The sequence below is a fragment of the Zea mays genome, chromosome 10 (genome assembly GCF_902167145.1).
Source record: "Zea mays cultivar B73 chromosome 10, Zm-B73-REFERENCE-NAM-5.0, whole genome shotgun sequence".
In the NCBI taxonomy this organism is placed as follows: domain Eukaryota; kingdom Viridiplantae; phylum Streptophyta; class Magnoliopsida; order Poales; family Poaceae; genus Zea; species Zea mays.
The window spans coordinates 95064305-95088519 of record NC_050105.1 but is presented as its reverse complement, the minus strand read 5'-3'; positions in this window follow the sequence as shown (position 1 = coordinate 95088519).

Below are 24215 nucleotides of genomic sequence, written 5' to 3'. Positions count from 1 at the left end.
GTTGGAGATCTGCCCCAGAGGCAGGTGCTCCAGCCAGGCTCGAGCGGTGTCGGAGAGGAACAGGGGGAGGTTGCCGATGATGAGGTTGTCATCGTCCGTTCCACCCAGCTGGCAGACCAGTCGGTAGTCCGTGAGCCACAGTTCCGGCCTTGTCTCCCCTGAGTACTTTGTGATAGTAGTCGGGGTTCGGAACCGGGTCGGGAACGGCGCCCGTCGTATGGCCCGGCTGAAAGACTGCGGACCGGGTGGTTCGGGCGAGGGACTCTGATCCTCCCCGCTGTCATAGCGTCCCCCACGCCTGGAGTGGTAGCCTAGGCGCACCCTCTCGTCGAGGTGGGTTCGACAGTTGCGGTGGTGGTGCTCGTTGCCGAGGCGACCCGGGGCCGCAGGCGCTGTGTTGCGCGTGCGCCTGGTGTGGACCGAGGCTTCCCGCATGAATCGGGAAGTCACGGCGCGATGCTCTGAGGGGTACCCCTGCCTTCGGGAGGCAGAGTGTGACGGAACCTCCCAAGTAATTAGGCCCACCTACAGTTGTCCTTGTCTAACAGACATCAGACACCCTGTAGATGTTCCTAAGTCACTTGACAAGTTCGGTATCTTTCCTTACCTTACCAGGAACGTTTCACCCGTCTTGCAGACATTACAGAACATCGGAGATAAAGAAATGCGGAAGCGATTACATTTATTTTAAAAGCAAGCTTAAGTTATTTTATTACAGACCAGAACTAAAAAGGCGAGTGCTGAGTAGCAATATTATACAAACCAAGGGAGGCACAGACTCCTCCCGATAAGTTATAAGCAAAAGATCCTATGTGGAGGACCGAGTCCTCCCGCACTTCAGTCTTGTTTTTCTTCTTTGGGAACCACCTTGGCACAGAAGCAGCAGAAATCTGCTACTTCCTCACCTAAAAACAACGAAGGGAAAAACCTTGAGTATGGAATTACTCAGCAAGTCTTACCCGACTAAGGAAAAGACTCTCAAGGGTATGCTGGATAAATAGGAGTCAAGGAGAGGCTTTAGCAAAAATCAACTTATATTTTTGCAGAAGTAGCTTACTAAAGTGAGTCCTTACTTTCAATCTTTTAACGCCATATTAAGTATTAATAGACTCTATTTGCATCTAGTCTAATTTCAACATCTCATCAATACAACATCATTTTTATCCATAGTGTTCACATCCTGACTTTAGGTTGTAGAAAAGTGACCAAGTCTTCATAACCGCGAAGGTACGGCGATCCGAATCGATTATACTCAGCTGAGGATCTCCAATCACATGACATATGTAGCACTTAACCCTTGCATATGTCAACCCGCCACCGGGGTTCTTAAGACCAGATCAGGTTCACGCAAACCGAGAGCACAGATACACCACCGTCCAGCCTCTTGCCACGGAGGGTACACGCTACTCTCGCCACCGCTCCACACCCATTTCGTGTTATCTTATTCAGGACTTAGTCTGCCCGAGGCAAGGCTTACCCATGACGAGGCATGTGACCAGTTAAAGGGTCCTCGGTCAGCACGCCTACATACGCATTAATCCTTAACCAACCTGGGTAGAACATCACCTGTTCCTAACCCAAGTCTCAATTTAAGTATTTCCATCCTTAGGATTGTGTCTGTTCCTTAGGATGAAAGAGCATCACAGGGAACTTTGCAGTAAGATCCCACTATTGCTCCAAATGAAAATATTCTTGCAGGTAGAAGCCATCCTCTCCCGGGTTAGACTGAGGACAACCTCTATCCACAAGATCTAAGCAAGGCTAAGCATTTTTGTAAATCATATTTTGATACTTCACAGAAGTATCTATAAAGGTATGGATATCAAGGAAAGCAATGCATCAAAGGGTTCCAAGCAACTCCTATGAACCTAATGCACATTTCACTAGACTTAAAGTGTGCGAAAAGTATTTTAAAAACACAAGGAAAGGGGTTGCATGCACCGGGGCTTGCCTTCGTTCACAGGTGAGTCAGGCTCGGATCCGCAGATATCAAAGTAGAAACAATTTCCGGCCTGAGATTCCGAAGGTGGTGGTGTCTTCTCTTCAGTTACTTCGATTTCTTCTTCACGTTCTAATCATAACCATACATATGTATAAGAATGGATGCCATGGGATGCTCATGAGGATGCAAAGATAATAAAGATTTATTGACTAAGTCTTGAATACAACTTTCCTTCACGGAACTCTGAGAACTTAGGGTTTCCGGAGTCGGTAAAGGAGTTCATAGGGCAGGGGGGGTGTTTTGGGGTTTGGTGATCAAACAAGGTCCAAATCAATTCAAACTCTACCCAAGGCTTCTAAAGATTGTTTTAAGTTTCCATAAAAAGTTTGGGTATTTTTGGACTTTCCAATTATTTTCTAAAAATCTATAACCAATATTTTTAACTACTTTAAATGCCCTAAAATTTCTTATTTCCACTAAAAATCACAAAACTATTTTTATTAAATTCTAGGGAAAATAAGGAGCCTAGGAAAATTGGTTTCACAATTTTATCATTTTTCTACTGTTTTCTATAATTGTTTTGGCTCTGGGGATAAAAGAAAAAGAAAAACAGATGAATAGTATTGGATTGAATTCAGCCCAGGTCGGCCCACTACCAACAGAAGCACGTCCACGCGCGCGCGCCCGCGCCCGCACGCTGGTGTCTTTACAGAAAGGGCCCCGAAGTTTTTACTAACCGAGAACAGGTTATTTCACTGTTTAACCAAGTCACTGACTATTTGCACTAAGAACCCCCATCTTCTTTCCCTTTGCATGGTGAAGTCCCCGGCGGCGGTCCGTGCGGAAAGCTTAGCTCCGGCGAGCTAAACCGGCCGGAGGGGGCCAAGACCGGCGCTCCCGAGCGCCTGTCACCGAATTGGACCTACCCTGATCCATTTCCCCAACCTAATTTCACTAATGACCCTATGGTTTGCACTGGCCACGACGACCATGGATGTTGCGGGTGGATGAACGCGTTCCCGGCGACGAGTGGGCTCCTAATTCAATTGGATGGGTTGGCGAGTATCACCGATATATGTGAATGCTTAATCAAGGGAGCAGAGGGGAGGAGCTGACCCGAATTGAGCTGACCACGGCGAGCTTGGTTTCGCAGCGTTCTTCGATCGATTTGGGGGTAATCCCAAATTGGGGAGCTACGGGGAACGATTGGAGATGAGAGTGGGTGCTATAGCTTGACGATTACATGGCGCAACTATCCCCGCCCTCAATTTATAGGCTCCAAGGGCGGTGGCCGGTGAATTTTGAGGAGGACGCGCGGCGGCCGGAAAGAGAGAAGAAGGCACTGGCCGCGTGAGTCCGTGTCCACAGTCGTGGCGAGCTCGCCGGCAATGATTTGACGGCAGTAAGAAGCCACGGCGACGCGATGGGAAGTTAAAGCCACGCGGCGCAAGGCTAGGAGGCGGCGGTCACCGGCGTTCTTATCGATCTCCGCCGCGGTGACGCATGTACGGTGGCCAGACTTGTTTATGGCCGGAGTTATCCACGGCGAGGATATTTACGTGACCCAAAGTGCTATCCAACCAAGCCGAGCCCAGATCACGACAACAGCAGCACGAATCGCGACGGTAGGTCACCTGTGGTGAGAACCGTTGCGCTGGCGATCTGATCTCCTTTGTTACTGTACCATGGGCAAAATTCAGTCAAATGCACCTGACAGCCACGGTTTAGGGCCATTGTTCTCAAAATTTTGCATTACGACTTGGTCATCTCTCTGCACCAAAGTTATAGAGCTAAAGTTAATCTTTAACTTTGTCACAAAGATTACTATCAAATAGTCACTAAATCCCATTCGAAATCGAGCTCAAAGTTCATCCCATCACACTGCTCCTGGAAATTCAGTTCAGGGAGGGACTGACAGCCCGACTTGGAGCTTAATTATCTCTCAAATACTCTTAACAACCATGCTTACCACCTTAAGCAAAGTTGTTCTCCTTAGTTTGCTCTATAGTTTTTATGTGGTGACCTAGGGCAAAAACCCTATGCTTTGAAAGTTACAAAGCCCCAAAGTGGAGCCTTCAACACTGAATTTCAGACTTAGTATAGAACTCAAATGAGGTCCAATTTGCATTTAAGTCCAAAACTTAGGGTTTGGCTTTCAAGTCCACATATTTGTGAACCAAATGACTTAAAATACTTATTTGGCTTGATTTTTGCACTTTAGCCCAAAAGTGGACTAATTTTGCACATAAGCCCCTAGGGTTTAGTTTTGGGGTTTTCGAGGGTTCCAATTAGGGTTTTTGGTATCCCAGGGGTATAAATGTGACTCTACTTTGTTTTTGGGGATATTTTATGACTCTTTCCCTAAAGTCTTGAGGTTTTCTCATCTTAGGTTAAGTTTTACCCCTTTAACCACTATTTAGGGTTAAGTCCTTTAACTAGGGTTCTATTTGCAAAAACATTAAAACAATACAACTTGTTTGAAATTTTTGCCTAGTGAATGCACTCTAGGTGTGTCAAACATATGCAATGCCAATGCTATGATGTCATGCTTAAATTTTAGTTATAGTAACACCAGGGGTGTTACATCCTTCCCCCCATAAAAGAATCTCGTCCCGAGATTAAAAGTCCTAGGGTAAGTAATGGAAAAGGAAACGCGGAATACTTTCATTTCCTTATTTCTGGTACAAGGCAGGGGTGGTGTGGGGGTTCACTCCTTTATTACACAGCTATACAGGCTTTACAATTTACATGAGGCTAAAAAGCCTGGGAAATTCTTTTCTAGAAAATCTTGAGTTTCCCATGTAGCCTCATCTTCAGAATGCTGGTTCCACTGTATCTTGTAAAACTTGAGAGTTTTTCTCTGGGTAACCTTGTCCTTTTGATCTAAGACTCGAATGGGATGCTCGGAATATGTCAAGTCTGGTTCAAGGACAACATCTGTTACTTCAATGGTTCGATCGGGAACTCGAAGACACTTCTTCAATTGTGACACGTGGAACACATTATGCACAGCAGACAATGTTTCGGGTAGTTGGAGTCGGTATGCCACTGGTCCACATTGCTTAAGCACCAGGAATGGACCAATGTACCTGGGTGCAAGTTTCCCTTTAACCCCGAAACGCGATACACCCTTCATTGGTGAAACTTTTAAGTAGACAAAATCGCCTACCAGAAAGCATAAGGGTTGTCGTCGTCGGTCGGCATAACTCTTTTGTCGAGTCTGAGCTTTCTTCATATTATGAATAATTCTCTGAACCTTTTCTTCGACCTCTTTCACCATATCAGGCCTAAAGAAGTATCTTTCTCCAGGTTCAGACCAATTTAGCGGAGTTCGACACCGTCGCCCATACAAAGCTTCAAAAGGTGCCATCTTGATACTTTCTTGATAACTGTTATTGTATGAAAACTCCGCTAAGGGCAAACATTCATCCCATTTCTGTGAAAAATCCAGAACACATGCCCGCAGCATATCTTCCAGTATTTGATTGACCCTCTCAGTCTGCCCACTGGTTTGAGGATGATAAGCCGAACTGTGGAGTAATTTAGTACCCAAGGATTTGTGAAGTGCTTCCCAGAACTTGGCTACAAATTGAGGTCCACGATCCGACACAATGGTCTTCGGAACACCATGCAGACTGAGAATACGGGCAATGTATAATGCTGCATAAGTGGCTACTGTATATGTGACCCTGACAGGTAAGAAGTGGGCAATCTTTGTGAGTCGATCAACGATAACCCAAATAGAATCATACCCTTTGGCCGTCCTGGGCAGTCCCACAATAAAGTCCATACTTATGTCTTCCCATTTCCATGTTGGAATCGGCAAAGATTGTAATGGACCAGCAGTTTTCATGTGTATGGCCTTGACACGTCTGCAAGTGTCACACTTAGCCACATAGCGTGCAATTTCGATCTTCATCTTTGTCCACCAGTAATGTTGCTTTAAGTCTTGGTACATCTTAGTGCTTCTGTGATGAATAGAATAACGACTAAGATGTGCTTCATCAAGAATTTGCTGGCGGAGTTCTTCGTTCTTTGGCACTACTATGCGGTTTTAAACCATATCACACCTTGATCGTCTTCCTTGAAACATTTGGCTACTCCAGCCCTTATCTTCTCTCGTATGTGCTTCATACCCAGATTATCCTTTTGAGCATCAATTATCCTTTGCAAAATGATTGACTCAAGCTTTAGCTGATTTAGAGTCCCTTGTTGGATTATCCCCAGGTTTAGTTTTTCCATCTCTTGACACAAAGTGTTGTCAGAGGTCTTCACCATAACACAGTGGCAGGAAGTCTTACGACTCAATGCATCTGCCACCACATTGGCTTTGCCTGGGTGATAATGGATCTTCAGTTCATAGTCTTTAATAAGCTCAAGCCATCGTCTTTGCCTCATATTTAATTCTGACTGGGTGAAGATGTACTTCAAACTTTTATGATCTGTATATATGTGACAGATATTTCCCAGCAGATAGTGACGCCAAATCTTCAGGGCATGAACCACAGCAGCTAGCTCCAGATCATGAGTTGGGTAATGTTCCTCATGTAGGCGCAACTGCCTTGAAGCATACGCAATTACTCGGCCCTCTTGCATCAGTACACAGCCGAGCCCACTGCCAGATGCATCACAATATACATCAAAAGGCTTAGTGATGTCCGGTTGAGCCAATACCGGAGCAGTGGTTAATAATGTCTTCAATTGCTCAAAGGCTTCATTACACTTAGAAGACCAATTGAACTTAATGTCATTCTTCAATAAACCTGTGATTGGCTTCACAAGCTTAGAAAAATCTGGTATGAATCTGCGATAATACCCAGCTAGTCCAAGAAAACTCCGGACTTGGTGAACAGTTGTTGGGGGTTTCCACTCCAGAATATCTTTGACCTTGCTAGGATCTACCGCAATTCCTTTAGCCGATAACACGTGCCCCAAAAATTGAATTTCCTCCAGCCAGAATGCGCACTTGCTGAACTTGGCATACAGCTGATGTTCCCTCAAGCGCGTCAATACAATCCGTAAATGCTGAGCATGGTCCTCTTCATTCTTAGAATATATCAAGATATCGTCGATGAAGACCACCACGAACTTGTCCAACTCGGGCATGAACACCGAGTTCATCAAATAGGTGAAGTGGGCAGGAGCATTTGTGAGCCCGAAAGACATTACCAGGTATTCAAACAATCCATACCGCGTAGTAAACGCGGTCTTCGGTATATCCTCGGGCCGAATACGGATTTGATGATAGCCCGACCTGAGATCAATTTTGGAAAATACCCTCGCCCTAGTCAGTTGATCAAATAAGATGTCGATCCTTGGAAGAGGGTACTTATTCTTAATGGTGACCTCATTCAGGGGTCGATAATCCACGCACATTCGCAAGGTTTGATCCTTCTTCTTAACAAAAATGGCGGGACAACCCCATGGGGACGAGCTTGGCCGGATGAATCCCTTATTCAGTAGATCTTGTAATTGAATCTTCAATTCCGCCAACTCATTAGGGGGCATACGGTACGATCTTCGGGAGATGGGAGCCGTACCGGGCTTTAGCTCAATTACGAATTCTACATCTCTTTCAGGGGGCAGTCCAGGCAAATCTTCCGGAAATACATCTGGAAACTCACATACTACCGGAATGTTCTTGATCTCCGGTACAATGGCTTCATATACTCTACCAGAAGCTTTGGCTGGATTGGTTATGGGGAGAGACAAAAGAATCTCTTCTTGATTATAGCTCAACCTGACGGTTCTGAGTTCAGTGTTGAGAATTGCCTTGTGTTGGGTTAACCAATTCATACCCAAAATTACATCTATATCCTGACCTTTCAGAACAATCATGTTAGCAGGAAAGTTCCGTCCGGCCATTGTTACTAGCACTTCATAGGCCACTTCTCTAGTAAAAATGTGTCCCCCAGGTGAATGAATTTTAAATCCCTCTTTTGATTCATGGCATGCAATATGATGTTGCTCCACAAATTTCTTGCTAATGAATGTATGCGAAGCACCAGAATCAAAAAGAATAATTGCAGGGTGACTGGCCACGGGAAACGTACCCATCATCACCGGCTCTCCTTCCGGTGTAGTGGCCACTTGGGTGTAATATACACGCCCCGTCTTCTTTGTATTTTTCCTCACAGTATTTCCTTTGGGTTGAGCTGATCTCACGATCCTTGCGGAGCATTTGATTGATTTTGCTTAGGATATGGGCAGTCTTTGATGAAATGTCCCGACTTGCCGCAATTGAAACACCCGGTTGAAGAACTGGGCAAGGCAGGGAATCGAGTGCCTGGGGCACCCGGCTGATTTGGGGTAGTGGGGGTATTGTTGGGGCGAATAATGATTGGCTGTTTGAAAGGGAATGAGGGTGGACGAGAAAAAGTGCGATTTTGGCTTGAAGGCCGGATCACAAACCGTTGCTTCTTCGCCTGGCCCTGATTAGGCCTCTCACCACCGAATCCCTTGTTTTTCCCAGAACTTGCGTATTTTGCTTCAACAGATAAGGCTGTGCTGACAGCCTTTCCATATGTGAGATCTATACATGTGGCCATCTTCCTCTGTAGCCAATCATTTAAACCCCGCATAAAACAGTTCTTCTTCTTTAAATCAGTATTCACCTGGTCAATGGCATACTGCGACAGATGATTAAACTTGTTGAGATACTGATTGACGGTATCTCCTCCTTGTTTTAACTTCATAAATTCCTCTTGTTTCATATGCAGCACTCCTTCGGGTATGTAGTGCTCATGGAAGGCTGCTTTAAACTCTTCCCAGGTGACTTGATGGTTGACAGGTTGAATAGCCACAAAATTTCCCCACCAGGTACTGGCAGGACCACGTAGTTGTTGTGCTGCGAATAACGGCTTCTACGTTTCTGAGCAGCTGAGAAGACCAAACTTTTGTTCAATAACCTGTATCCACTCATCAGCTTCTAGTGGATCTTCAGCTTTGACGAATAGGGGTGGACGGGTTTCAGAGAAGTCCAGATAGGTGGTTTCATGGGGGCCTTGCTGATAACCCCTTCCTGCCTGCTGCTGGAATTGCTGCTGACCCGCCATTTCCCTAAGGAAGCGGGTATTGTCCGCGGTGGCATTCACCAAGGCGGCAATCGCCTCGGCTAATGTGGGAGGAACCGGAGGTGGGTTTGGGGTAACATCCCTTCCCCCAGAAGTTCCTGCTGCGTCCTGTCCTCGAGTCCTGGTCGGCATCTGTGGCAAAAAACATTTGAAGTAAACATAATGTGCCAGAGAAACCTTCCATTTTACATTACTATAAAAAGTAATGATACAGACTCGATATTACATAACAGGATACATTACCCATTATACAAAAGTTCAACCTATTATACAACAGTACACCCTACAATACACTACTCTACTTCTATTACACCATTAATCCTGCTTTCCATTACTCTTGGCGGCCTCATCGTCAGGTGTGGGAGTCCAGACGTCAACCAACCTCAAGGAAGGAGGGGGCTCAAAAAGGTCTAACTCCCCACCCAGCGCGCGTCCCGCAACGTGAGAGGGTCCGGCTTCCTCCTCAGCAGGGTGTGCAGGCACACTAGGGTGTAATTGTGAGTATAGTACATGGACTTCCTCATGCAACGTATTGCAGTAGACCTGCAGGTTGTCGACGGTTGAGCTAAGTTCTTTAATTCGGGCCTGAGCCCTTGCTTCCTTAGCACATGCCAGCAATCGAGACTGTACTGCCCAGTCAAGTGCTAAGTCTCGATCAGCAAGCTGATCCTGCAGGTGACGGATGTCCCTTCTTAGTTCATTGATTCTATCTCCGTCTGCGACCCAAGCATCGGTCATGTGTTGCAGCGCTGCTTGAAGTCGACTCACTCGGGCTTCAAGATCTCCGATGGGGTCATTACTTCCACTGCTGCTGCTTTCATGTCGGGGGGCCAGTTGATGCCGAGGCACTCCAATTGGTCCCGTTGACTTACGCGCTGTTAGACTTGTGCGTGGCGACATCTTTTTAAGGGGGGAAATGTTATTAGTATAATTCTTAGCATGATGCATGTGTAAGTACAGAATCAACCTTAGTCGATTCAACCTTCTATACATTGCACTCTTCCTATCTGGTCTTTAAGATAGACTCTTCAGAATACTTAGGTAAGAAGAGAAAAGAGTTTTTAGGTAAGACTTTTGAAAATCCTTTTGAAGATGCCTCATAATATCTGCAAAGAAGGGCTACGCTCTGATACCAGTTGTGATGGAACCTCCCAAGTAATTAGGCCCACCTACAGTTGTCCTTGTCTAACAGACATCAGACACCCTGTAGATGTTCCTAAGTCACTTGACAAGTTCGGTATCTTTTCTTACCTTACCAGGAACGTTTCACCCGTCTTGCAGACATTACAGAACATCGGAGATAAAGAAATGCGGAAGCGATTACATTTATTTTAAAAGCAAGCTTAAGTTATTTTATTACAGACCAGAACTAAAAAGGCGAGTGCTGAGTAGCAATATTATACAAACCAAGGGAGGCACAGACTCCTCCTGATAAGTTATAAGCAAAAGATCCTATGTGGAGGACCGAGTCCTCCTGCACTTCAGTCTTGTTTTTCTTCTTTGGGAACCACCTTGGCACAGAAGTAGCAGAAATCTGCTACTTCCTCACCTAAAAACAACGAAGGGAAAAACCCTGAGTATGGAATTACTCAGCAAGTCTTACCCGACTAAGGAAAAGACTCTCAAGGGTATGCTGGATAAATAGGAGTCAAGGAGAGGCTTTAGCAAAAATCAACTTATATTTTTGCAGAAGTAGCTTACTAAAGTGAGTCCTTACTTTCAATCTTTTAACGCCATATTAAGTATTAATAGACTCTATTTGCATCTAGTCTAATTTCAACATCTCATCAATACAACATCATTTTTATCCATAGTGTTCACATCCTGACTTTAGGTTGTAGAAAAGTGACCAAGTCTTCATAACCGCGAAGGTACGGCGATCCGAATCGATTATACTCAGCTGAGGATCTCCAATCACATGACATATGTAGCACTTAACCCTTGCATATGTCAACCCACCACCGGGGTTCTTAAGACCAGATCAGGTTCACGCAAACCGAGAGCACAGATACACCACCATCCAGCCTCCTGCCACGGAGGGTACACGCTACTCTCGCCACCGCTCCACGCCCATTTCGTGTTATCTTATTCTGGCCTTAGTCTGCCCGAGGCAAGGCTTACCCATGACGAGGCATGTGACCAGTTAAAGGGTCCTCGGTCAGCACGCCTACATACGCATTAATCCTTAACCAACCTGGGTAGAACATCACCTGTTCCTAACCCAAGTCTCAATTTAAGTATTTCCATCCTTAGGATTGTGTCTGTTCCTTAGGATGAAAGAGCATCACAGGGAACTTTGCAGTAAGATCCCACTATTGCTCCAAATGAAAATATTCTTGCAGGTAGAAGCCATCCTCTCCCGGGTTAGACTGAGGACAACCTCTATCCACAAGATCTAAGCAAGGCTAAGCATTTTTGTAAATCATATTTTGATACTTCACAGAAGTATCTATAAAGGTATGGATATCAAGGAAAGCAATGCATCAAAGGGTTCCAAGCAACTCCTATGAACCTAATGCACATTTCACTAGACTTAAAGTGTGCGAAAAGTATTTTAAAAACACAAGGAAAGGGGTTGCATGCACCGGGGCTTGCCTTCGTTCACAGGTGAGTCAGGCTCGGATCCACAGATATCAAAGTAGAAACAATTTCCGGCCTGAGATTCCGAAGGTGGTGCTGTCTTCTCTTCAGTTACTTCGATTTCTTCTTCACGTTCTAATCATAACCATACATATGTATAAGAATGGATGCCATGGGATGCTCATGAGGATGCAAAGATAATAAAGATTTATTGACTAAGTCTTGAATACAACTTTCCTTCACGGAACTCCGAGAACTTAGGGTTTCCGGAGTCGGTAAAGGAGTTCATAGGGCAGGGGGGTGTTTTGGGGTTTGGTGATCAAACAAGGTCCAAATCAATTCAAACTCTACCCAAGGCTTCTAAAGATTGTTTTAAGTTCCCATAAAAAGTTTGGGTATTTTTGGACTTTCCAATTATTTTCTAAAAATCTATAACCAATATTTTTAACTACTTTAAATGCCCTAAAATTTCTTATTTCCACTAAAAATCACAAAACTATTTTTATTAAATTCTAGGGAAAATAAGGAGCCTAGGAAAATTGGTTTCACAATTTTATCATTTTTCTACTGTTTTCTATAATTGTTTTGGCTCTAGGGATAAAAGAAAAAGAAAAACAGATGAATAGTATTGGATTGAATTCAGCCCAGGTCGGCCCACTACCAACAGAAGCACGTCCACGCGCGCGCGCCCGCGCCCGCACGCTGGTGTATTTACAGAAAGGGCCCCGAAGTTTTTACTAACCGAGAACAGGTTATTTCACTGTTTAACCAAGTCACTGACTATTTGCACTAAGAACCCCCATCTTCTTTCCCTTTGCATAGTGAAGTCCCCGGCGGCGGTCCGTGCGGAAAGCTTAGCTCCGGCGAGCTAAACCGGCCGGAGGGGGCCAAGACCGGCGCTCCCGAGCGCCTGTCACCGAATTGGACCTACCCTGATCCATTTCCCCAACCTAATTTCACTAATGACCCTATGGTTTGCACTGGCCACGACGACCATGGATGTTGTGGGTGGATGAACGCGTTCCCGGCGACGAGTGGGCTCCTAATTCAATTGGATGGGTTGGCGAGTATCACCGATGTATGTGAATGCTTAAACAAGGGAGCAGAGGGGAGGAGCTGACCCGAATTGAGCTGACCACGGCGAGCTTGGTTTCGCAGCGTTCTTCGATCGATTTGGGGGTAATCCCAAATTGGGGAGCTACGGGGAACGATTGGAGATGAGAGTGGGTGCTATAGCTTGACGATTACATGGCGCAACTATCCCCGCCCTCAATTTATAGGCTCCAAGGGCGGTGGCCGGTGAATTTTGAGGAGGACGCGCGACGGCCGGAAAGAGAGAAGAAGGCACTGGCCGCGTGAGTGCGTGTCCACAGTCGTGGCGAGCTCGCCGGCAATGATTTGACGGCAGTAAGAAGCCACGGCGACGCGATGGGAAGTTAAAGCCACGCGGCGCAAGGCTAGGAGGCGGCGGTCACCGGCGTTCTTATCGATCTCCACCGCGGTGACGCATGTACGGTGGCCGGACTTGTTTATGGCCGGAGTTATCCACGGCGAGGATATTTACGTGACCCAAAGTGCTATCCAACCAAGCCGAGCCTAGATCACGGCAACAGCAGCACGAATCGCGATGGTAGGTCACCGACGGTGAGAACCGTTGCGCTGGCGATCTGATCTCCTTTGTTACTGTACCATGGGGAAAATTCAGTCAAATGCACTTGACAGCCACGGTTTAGGGCCATTGTTCTCAAAATTTTGCATTACGACTTGGTCATCTCTGTGCACCAAAGTTATAGAGCTAAAGTTAATCTTTAACTTTGTCACAAAGCTTACTATCAAATAGTCACTAAATCCCATTCGAAATCGAGCTCAAAGTTCATCCCATCACACTGCTCCTGGAAATTCAGTTCAAGGAGGGACTGACAGCCCGACTTGGAGCTTAATTATCTCTCAAATACTCTTAACAACCATGCTTACCACCTTAAGCAAAGTTGTTCTCCTTAGTTTGCTCTATAGTTTTTATGTGGTGACCTAGGGCAAAAACCCTATGCTTTGAAAGTTACAAAGCCCCAAAGTGGAGCCTTCAACACTGAATTTCAGACTTAGTATAGAACTCAAATGAGGTCCAATTTGCATTTAAGTCCAAAACTTAGGGTTTGGCTTTCAAGTCCACATATTTGTGAACCAAATGACTTAAAATACTTATTTGGCTTGATTTTTGCACTTTAGCCCAAAAGTGGACTAATTTTGCACATAAGCCCCTAGGGTTTAGTTTTGGGGTTTTCCAGGGTTCCAATTAGGGTTTTTGGTATCCCAGGGGTATAAATGTGACTGTACTTTGTTTTTGGGGATATTTTATGACTCTTTCCCTAAAGTCTTTAGGTTTTCTCATCTTAGGTTAAGTTTTACCCCTTTAACCACTATTTAGGGTTAAGTCCTTTAACCAGGGTTCTATTTGCAAAAACATTAAAACAATACAACTTGTTTGAAATTTTTGCCTAGTGAATGCACTCTAGGTGTGTCAAACATATGCAATGCCAATGCTACGATGTCATGCTTAAATTTTAGTTATAGTAACACCAGGGGTGTTACACAGAGCTTTCGGCCCGTCGGACCGCGGCATCCTCCAGGAGATTCTTGAGCTCTCCCTGGATACGCCGCCCTTCGGTGGTTGATGGTTCCGGCATCGCGCGGAGAAGTATTGCTGCCGCAGCCAGGTTCTGGCCGACCCCACTGGAAACCGGTGGCGGCCTTGCCCTGACGTCGTCGGCAATGCGGTGCTGGATGCCCTGGGGTAGATGACGCGCTTCTCCGGCCGGAGCTTGGTCTGCCCATTCCTGCCCGATGTTCCACCGGAACGGCTCAAGTGTTCCTCCTCCCTCGTCGAGCCTGGCCCGCACCTCGCGGATTTGCTCGAGCGGTGCGTCCTGACCCCCCGCAGGGACTAGGACCACTGCTAGCTCCCGAAGGATGTCAACGCGAGGCGCAAGCCTAGGGGGATCGCCGTTTTCCGGTATACCAAGATGGTTGCTTTCGTCGGGACCTCCTAGATCAACGTGGAAACATTCACGACTTGGGCCGCAGTCCTCGTCGCCGAAGCTGCGGCTACCGTCGGAACAATCGAAAAGGCAGTAGTCGCATGCGGTCATGAAGTCCCGCATGGCACTGGGGTTACTGAGCCCGGAGAAATCCCAACAAAAATCGGGCTTGTCATCTTCCTCGGAGGGTTTGAACATGCCTTTATAAAAGCGTCCACCAAACCGGGGTCGCTCGGCGGGTCGCAGCTGGATCTAAAAGGCACGAGACAGGAATCGGTTGGTACCTCTTGGTCGACAGGCGGAGTCGAAGTCGCGTCAGGGGCGGACTGCACCATCGTCTCAGGTACGAGGGTGACGCCCAACAAGTCCCTCGCGAGCGTGCTGGCGTCGTTCGTCCGCTTGGAGCTGGCGTGTTGCGGGGAAACGGCGCTTGTCTTCGTCTCAGACGCGAGGTCGACGCCCGACGTGTCCCCCGTTGGGGCGCCGGCACCGTCGACTCGCTCGACAGCCGACGAGGTGCTGCCTCCAGCTTGGCCATGCCTGCCCCGTCTCCTCCTCCGTCGGCGGGGAAGGTGACGGGACAGACCCAAATCTTGTCCTTCCGCCACGTGGGGAAGACGTCGTTGGTTCCGCCGCCGGCGGGCGGGCTGTCGGCCGCCATTGTCGCTATCGCGCGGCGGAGGAAGGAGTATCATGTCGTAGCCGCCGTCGAGGGACATGAACTCAAGACTCCCGAAACGGAGAATCGTCCCGGGTTGGAAAGGTTGCTGGAGACTACCCATCTGGAGCTTGACGGGAAGCAGTTCGTCAACATGCAGCAGGCCCCTACCTGGCGCGCCAACTGTCGGCGTTTCGACCCCGGGGGGTCCCTGGACCGACGAGTAAATTGTCGCCGCGTGTCCCAGCTCAGATGGGTCAGCGCGAGACGGAGCACGAAGGGGGGAAAGAAGGAGACAGGCAAAAGGGGAAACCCGTGGCCTTCGTGTTGTCCTGCGCCCAGGTCGGGTGCGCTTGCAGTAGGGGGTTACAAGCGTCCGCGTGGGAGAGAGAGAGAGGCTTATACGCACCGTCCCGTCCTCCCGCGCGGCCAACCTTCTCGTACGAGAGCCCTGGACCTTCCTTTTATAGGCGTAAGGAGAGGGCCCAGGTGTACAATGGGGGATGTAGCAGTGTGCTAACGTGTCTAGCAGAGAGGAGCTAGAGCCCTAAGTACATGTCGTCGTGGCAGCCAGAGAGGTTTTGGCACCCTGTTCATGTGATGTCGTGGCCGTCGGAGGAGCGCTGGAGCCTTGCGGAAGGACAGCTGTCGGGGCTATCAAGTCCTTGCTGACGTCTCCTTGCTTCCGTAAGGGGTTGAGAGTCGCCGTCGTCATGGAGCACGCGGGGCGCCATCATTATTTGTTTACTGGGGCGAGCCAGATGGGACGCCGGTCTTGTCCCCGTAGCCTGAGCGAGCTAGGGGTAGGGTAATGATGGCCCCTCCTGTGACATGGTCAGCCCGGGCCCTAGGTCGGGCGAGGCGGAGGCTCCTCCGAGGTCGAGGTCGAGTCAGTCTTCCGAAGTCGAGGTCGAGTCTGAGCCCCGGGTCGGACGAGGCGAAGACCATCGTCCGAGGCCAAGGCTGAGTCCGAGCTCTGGGGTCGGGCGAGGCGGAGGCTCCTCCGAGGTCGAGGTCGAGTCCGAGCCCTGGGGTCAGGCGAGGCGGAGTTCGTCGTCTTCCGGAGCCGAGGCTGAGTCCGAGCCCTGGGGCCGGGCGAGGCGGAGTTCGTCGTCTTCCGGAGCCGAGGCTGAGTCCGAGCCCTCGGGTCGGGCGAGGCAGAGTTCGTCGTCTTCCGGAGTCGAGGCGGAGTCCGAGCCCTAGGGTCGGGCGAGGCGGAGTTTCCTATGGCGCCCGAGGCCGGACTTGGCTGCTGTCAGCCTCACTCTGTCGAGTGGCACAACAGTCGGAGCGACGCAGGCGGCGATGTCTTCTTGTCAGGTCGGTCAGTGGAGCGGCAAAGTGACTGCGGTCACTTCGGCTCTGTCGACGGAAGAGTGCGCGTCAGGATAAGGTGTCAGACCATCCTTGCATTAAATGCTCCTGCGATACGGTCGGTCGGCGTGGCGATCTGGCCAAGGTTGTTTCTCGGCGAAGACAGGGCCTCGGGTGAGCCGAAGGTGTGTCCGTTGCTTGAGGGGGCCCTCGGGCGAGACGTGAATCCTTCGGGGTCGGCTGCCCTTGCCCGAGGCTGGGCTCGGGCGAGGCGAGATCGTGTCCCTCGAGTGGACCGAGCCTTGACCTTCATCGCACCCATCAGACCTTTGCATCTTTGTGCTGATAGGGGTTACCAGCTGAGATTAAGAGTCTTGAGGTACCTTAATTATGGTCCTCGACATTTTTAATTAATATCCTATCCTAAAAAATGAATTCCGAAATTGAAAAAAAATAAAAAAAATGTGAACGCCAGCCTCTGGCCAGTTGGCTCATCCGAACCCCTTCCCTCTTTCTTTTTACATCGTTATCTCTTTCACTTGTGCGTGGGGACCGCCCGTCAGCCCCACTAGCTTCTCTCCCATGCCAAACTCTCACAGACGCACACAGACTAGGGGTCTGTTTGGTTGGGCTGTGGCTGTGGAAAAAGTTGCTGTGGGCTGTGAGCTGTGGAAAAAGCTGTTGTAGGCTGTGTGCTATTAAAAAGCTAAAAATCGTTTGGTGGAAATCACTAAAAGTCGTTAAAAGTTCTTCGATATATGTTTTCACAGTTCCATCCAAAAGCCACTAAAAGCAGGTCCAGGGGTGCTTTCAGTTTTGCACTACGAGAAAGTCGGCTTTTAGAAAAAGCTGCTTCCTGGATTCAGCCCTTTGGTTGGCTTTTGGCTTTTAGAGGGCAAAGCCAAAGCCAAAAGCCAAACCAAACACACCCTAGGCAGCCGCAACTGCCATCACTCGATCTTCCTGGCCACCGGCGTCGCTGGTCCTTCGCCTCCTAGTGGAGCACTGACACCGTGTCTGCTTGTCAGTCAATGTGCCAGATCAACTACCGAAGTTGATGGGCTGCGCTGGACTAAGACTCAGGAAGCAAAGCATCAAAGCGTTTGGGCCATTGTGGGCTAGTGGGCTGGAGCAATACGTGTAGCTATATTGTTTTTAGCACCCGATGAGCAGAGGGGATGGATAATCATTTTACCAGAACTTAACTTGTTTCCGAGGTTCTTCTCTCTTCTTCAATACTTCCTGCTGTTCTTTCTCATCTGTACTCCTGGAATTCTCCTAGAATTCTTGTATCAGCTTATCTATTAGGAAGGTTGTTAACAATTGGTATCAGAGATAGTTAATTCTCGGTCTAACTCCATGGATCCCGCTGCCCTCTAGTTCCTTCTCTACGAGATCAACAGAATTTTTGACGAGGCAGATGCCCATGTCGACCGGCTCTTCGGCAAGCTGCAGCAACCCGCCCACCTTATGGGGCCATCGCCCTCCGCGTCCCTCGATCTCCCGACAACCCCGCTCAATGTCGACCACTTCCCCGACGCATCCACTAGCGCGCCGTCCACCCCCGACTGTAGTCATTGGGGCCGTCGTCATCACCGACAACTAGGGCGGGTGCTTCGACGATGGCGAGCAGTACTACGTGACGCCATCCGTCGTCGCCGACAACTGGGGCGGATTCTTCGATGGCGAGTATGGGGCTGCCAACACTGGGTTCGCTGACCACTGGGACCACCCTACCTCCAACCCCGAGGCAAATGGCGATCGCACGTCAGCTGTTGCGGTGGAGTTGGCCACCCACGCCGCTTTCGACGCTAACTCCATGACGGCGCGCACCAGCTGTTCGACGTCAGCATCATCGTCAGTTCCGTCTGCGAGCACACCACATCTACACCATCTCCTGCCACATCGTCCAACATCAATTCAGCAATGACGACGGGGACATCCTCGGCTCCGACAACAACACCAGCCATACACGCCTCTGCCTTGATCGCCTGGCTGGACGCATAGCCTGCTGTGTCGACTTGCTCATCGGTACTGGGTGCTCAAGGTGCAGAGGAGGAGTTGCGAACTAACTCGCCTAGCAAGTGTTCAACAAAATGTCTCAATCGCATCAGTGATGTGCTGAAGCCCATGGACATCTTCAGAATCGTTTGCACTGCTCCACCAACCACTCACATTTCACAGAGATAGGGACTGCTCACTCGAGCTTCTATTGAGCAGATATACCACCAACATTAATCCTGCTTCCTCCATTGGTAATGGTCTGTGGGGTCTTGCCACCGATGTCCCTGATAAGTGTCGACCATGGGATCCGGGTCTTCTCCAGATGCTAGGTACAAGGACACTTTTGAAGCAAAATGCAAATTCTATCGTTGGTGCCCATGGTGTTTGTCGCCCGCTCGAGTCACAACCACCAATATGCTACATAGGCAGTGTCTCTAATTTCAGACCGATACCATGGCTGTCCTTTGGTCGTAGACAAAATACCTTGTTGTCGATGACTATTTGGCCAACACCCAGATGCACAATGATGTTGCTTCCATCCTGCAGATGCTATCTTCCTAGTTGTTTAGTGGCAGTAAGTCTCCTTATAGCAAGAATACTTTCACTCATTGACCAGCAGCTAAAAGTAGTCCTGGTTGTGCATATGGAACCACTTAAGTGCTAAAAGGTTGTGCTGCAGATACATGTTCATCTACATGGTTGGTCAATGTGTCCATTTACTATTGCGTGCTTTTGTGGGAGGTTCTGTAAGTGCAAGACGCCATTGTTTGAGACACTCGTACATGTGGCAGAAGAGTCATACTTTGTGTCAAAGCACATCAGCATCAAGAGACCCAAGTGGTGCACGTGTTGTGTGATTCTGACGAGGAAACTTTTGATTTGGTTGCATGTTTATGGACTGTCAAGGCCACAACATGAGCATGTGCAGAGAAATTCAGGCATCTTGATGCTTTGTGTTGGGTTCTTGGCTAGCATAAAGAAGGAGCAGACTAAGTTAATCCTTTAAACAGTACGAATTAGCAGCGAAGCGTTTGGGCATGTGACAGTCTATTTTAGGATTTGCATGGGGCTGTTAATGGAGTACATGATTGTTCAGATCAGCGGTTGGATTGAGTTACCCAGGTTGGGTAAATTACAGTTGAGTACTAATTGTTGGTGCACAGATGGTTCTGAATGTGAGTCACATTGCCATTTTAGTGCACACTTGCATGGTTGTCCAGTTATCCCTGGAGTTTTCACGGGTAAATTGGTTGTCCAGTTATCCCTGGCTTTTGACCATAGCTTGCAGGGAAGGTTTGCAGCCAGGAATAGGGGAGCCGAAAGAAGCCTTTGTGCACTATTCAGTTCTACATATGTTCAGATGTCTCTATTGCTTGCATTTTTGCATTAGATGGTCTGCAATTTATTTCAGTCTCAACCCTACAATCTTAACAATATGAGAGAGAGCATGTTCATGGAGAGGCAACCAGGACCATCATTGCAACTAACACGACAGAAGTGTGGTGACACTATCCATTGCTTATTCAGTCGGGAAGTACATGAACAGCTGTAACACCCTGAATTTGGGGTATAAAATTTCTTTTTCTAATATTCACCAAATTCAGGTGTTACCCTCTTCTTCCTTTGCCTTTCTTTATCTTTCAAAAATATAGAAGGAATATTTTGCTTTTATGAAAGTATTAGATGTATTAATGAATCTCAAAAAGGGTTTTTGATCATTGCATCACATGCTGGAGCATTAGTCTTCTTGTTGTTGATTGAGTTGTAAGAGTTCAACGAGTTAATTTATTCTCTTTTGAGAAGCCCAGTTTAATTAATAATAGAAATTTACCAAAAAATATTTATTGAATATTCTATTTAGAAATATTATTATTTTTAATTATTATGGTTTTCTATTAATATTTCGAAAAATAACAAATATTTATTCATACATTTTGAATAACATGCGTTAAGAAAAAGAGGAAAATGAATTTCAAAATAAACAGAAAGAAAGAAAAGGCCCAGCTGCTCGGCATGTTCGTGGCCCGCTCGGCCTTCCAGCCTCGTCGCGCGCACAGGAGCACGAGTAGCGGCCATCCAGTTCATGGGCCCACCCGTCAGCAGGGTGCGGGACCCACTTGTTAGACCAATTTTCCTCAACTGCCCACTCCCTTCCCTAGCCGCCACTACTCTTGTTTCCCAGCCGCCAGGCTGTTCCTCTTCACGTACGTCCACGACTTCTTCAACCCCAAGCGCATTTGTTCCCTGCTCTCCTTGGCAACCAACAGCAGCGGCAACCAGCAGCCCGGCGCGGTGGCCGGCGACCAGGGCGTGGCAGCCGGCGGTGCGCCCAGCCAGCCGCCCGTGCCCGCCGCACCGTGATGCGTACGTCGGATCGCCGCTAGTGCCGCGTCCAGCTTCCGTCGCGAGCTCGGCCCTACGTCGCCCAGGCCCTCGTCGGAGCACCTCGCCATCCTGGCCGTCGTCGCGAGCGTGAGGTGAGCCCCCTCTTCTTCTCCCTCTCTCCTCTGGCTTCTCTTTCCTGTCAACGCGTAGCTAGCAACCGTCCGGCTTGCGGCAGGGACCTCCTCGCGTGAGCCCGCCTGGCCGCCATGCCCGACCAGCTCGTCCGGCCGCCATGGTGAGCCGCTGCCATCGCGCAGTCTGGCTGGTGCCTAGTGGCCAGCCAATGAATGGTCGAGCAGCCCGGCGGCAAGGGCCCCTGCGCGCGGTCGCAGCCAGCGTTGCCGGCGTGCCTGTCAGGCCCCGCGCCCCTTTCCCTGGCCGGCAGAACCGCCTCGCCGTGAGTGGCTCTGCTGTTGCCGTCCGCCTCGCCGTGAGTGGCTCTGCTGTTGCCGTCGTTCAACAGAGAAGAAGTCAAAACAGGAAACCTGCATGTGCGATACTTCTCCCATGGGCCCCACCTGCATGCGCAATACTTCTTCCGTGCATGTGCTTTTTTCAGCCATATGAACCCACGAACTCCTTGCATGTGGCTAGAAAAGTGCTCCCATATTAGACGAAGGGATCCTCTGCAACCATGGCTCTTGTGGCCCTTCGTGTGGCTGTGCTTTTGACCAATTAAATCGTGCCATGTCATAATGTCGTAAATAATCCACAAACACTATTTATTCAATATAATTTGTGTCATAAACCCATTTAAGTTGCACTAAAATTGTAATAATGTCACCAACGCGTTAGAAACACTATTATGTCATGAAGCATGTTTTATGTATGTAATTAATTATTTGTTTACATTGGTTATTAAAATAGATTTCTAATTAAAACTAATCTGTAGTTTTAATTTGTACGTTTATAATAAATGTTAGCATGATTAATATCAGCTCGAATGTTCTCGAATTAATGCTTATTTAGCATAATCGCGACATCTGTTATTGTTTCTCGCGTGTCGCTCATGCTATTCGCATGTGTCGTTGTTGCTGTTCGCGTGCCATTCGCGTGCGCCGTCACCGTCCATTTACGTGTGTCGTGCGCAATTCGCACACGTTATTTAATCATTTTGCTATAATCGTTCATGCTTATTAATTAATTCTTGTTTAGCCGTTGACTAATTGATAATTCAGTTTATCTAAAATATCTTGCGCAAATAATTTATATGAACTAAAATCAACCTAGAAATATAGCTTTGCGCGTTTAATCACAATCTAGTAGTATTTGTTGGTCGCGTCGTTTGTTAGCCGCAGATGGCCAGTTATTTGTTATATAATGCGTCGTAAGCCCATTTCTACTCGTCCTGGTCACGTGTTGATTCGCTCGTCGTTCGCGTTGGTCGCGCGCACTATTTCAGGTGTCGTCAGCGTGCTATGTCGCGCGTGTCCGCACGTCGTTTGCACGTTGTCGTGTTGTTTCGCGCATCGTAAACTCGCCTCATTTAGAATCTCTCGTGCTAATTATATTACTTATTTATTTGACAGCGGTTAGTGTAGCATATTTAATCAAAACTAAATAGTAGATGTAATTTATATTTGATAATGCCAAATTAAATGTCCTAGTTCATATTCGTTTAAGCGTAAACATGATAACTTGTCGACCGTAGCCTCGACCGTCGCGTTTCTTTGTCCTCGTGTGACCGTAGTAACACACTCTATTTTATTTTCCGTATTTTATTATGTTTTACTTGAATGGTGTAATGTTCTTATGCATATATATGGTTGTTTGTTTGTACCTGTTTGTATTCGATGTGCGACGCGAATAGATTGCGATCTGTTCCTGAGCTTCGAGGAATCGACGGTCAAGCTTCGACGACCAAGTGATCTAGCTCTTCGAGTTCCATAAAGTTGAAGACCCTGAGCATCTGTTTGGTGAAGGCAAGTGTCCCTTGACCTATCTCTGTCCTATACATACTTTAATTCACCTCCCGCATTACACATTTATACCTAAGGATTGACTAGCTTTTGTTATCCATGTCCTTGTTACCTGTCTGGGTTGGATTATTATTGCTTAGTCTTATGCTATTGCTCAACTCTAATCAATGAACATGATGAGAATTATCAATGATACACTGTTTTCCCTTCTTTTATTATGATGTTATACTTGTGGTCTTCAAGGGGGCTCGAGCGGTTTCTCGAGTGCCTCTCCGTAAGGACCTGTTCGTTGGATGACCGCCCGGGAAAACAGTGCAACCATGAGGGTGGAATGGGGTGCCCTTAGCTGAATAATTAGAGGATCCGGGGTGTAGTTCGCTTCGCCGTCATGCCGTCAATGGGGCTCGGTGTATGCGACTCGCTCTGCCAAGGTTGATTTGTCCCTTGGGGAGGAGTGCGGTACATTTAGGAAACCTAACGGGCGGCTACAGCCCCGGGGAATCTTTGTAAAGGCTACGTAGTGAGACCCTGCCTACTCACCTTGGGAGTGTTTAAGGGTCCGTACAACCCGAGGCCAAAAGGGAATCACGGCTCATGGGTAAAGTGCGCAACCTCTGCAGAGTGTTATGAAACTGATATATCAGCCGTGCTCACGGTTATGAGCGGCCAAGGGAGCTCCAGTGATTAGTGGTACTTGATCAGAGATGTTCGGGTTGCTGGTGACAATGAGACTGATGGTTCTTGGTTTTGACTCTGGTAATGGTAAGTGGTACTCTTTCCGTTTGGAAAGGAGTACGTTTGGGTTAATAACGTGGGTTAACACTAAAACTTGGCTTTCTATACTAGTAATAATAATCTGACCAACTAAAAGCAACTGCTTAACTTATCCCCACATAAAGCTAGTCCACTACAGCCAAACAGGATACTTGCTGAGTATGTTGATGTGTACTCACCCTTGCTCTACACACCAACCCCCCCTCCCCAGGTTGTCCGCATTGCAACCACTGCTCAGGAGAAGATGAAGCCGTGGAAGGAGACTTCCAGGAGTTCCAAGACTACGACGAGTTCTAGACGTGGGTTAGCGGCAACCCCCAGTCGGCTGCCTGTGAAGGCCGCATTTATCTACGTTTCGTTTTCGCACTTTGATTTATTGTAAAGACTATGTGGATGTCTCAGACATATGATGTAATCGACTATTTCCCTTTTAATACTATTTGAGCACTGTGCGATGATGTCCATGTTATGTAACTGCTGTGTACGTGAATTGCTGATCCTAGCACGTACATGGTTCGCATTCGGTTTGCC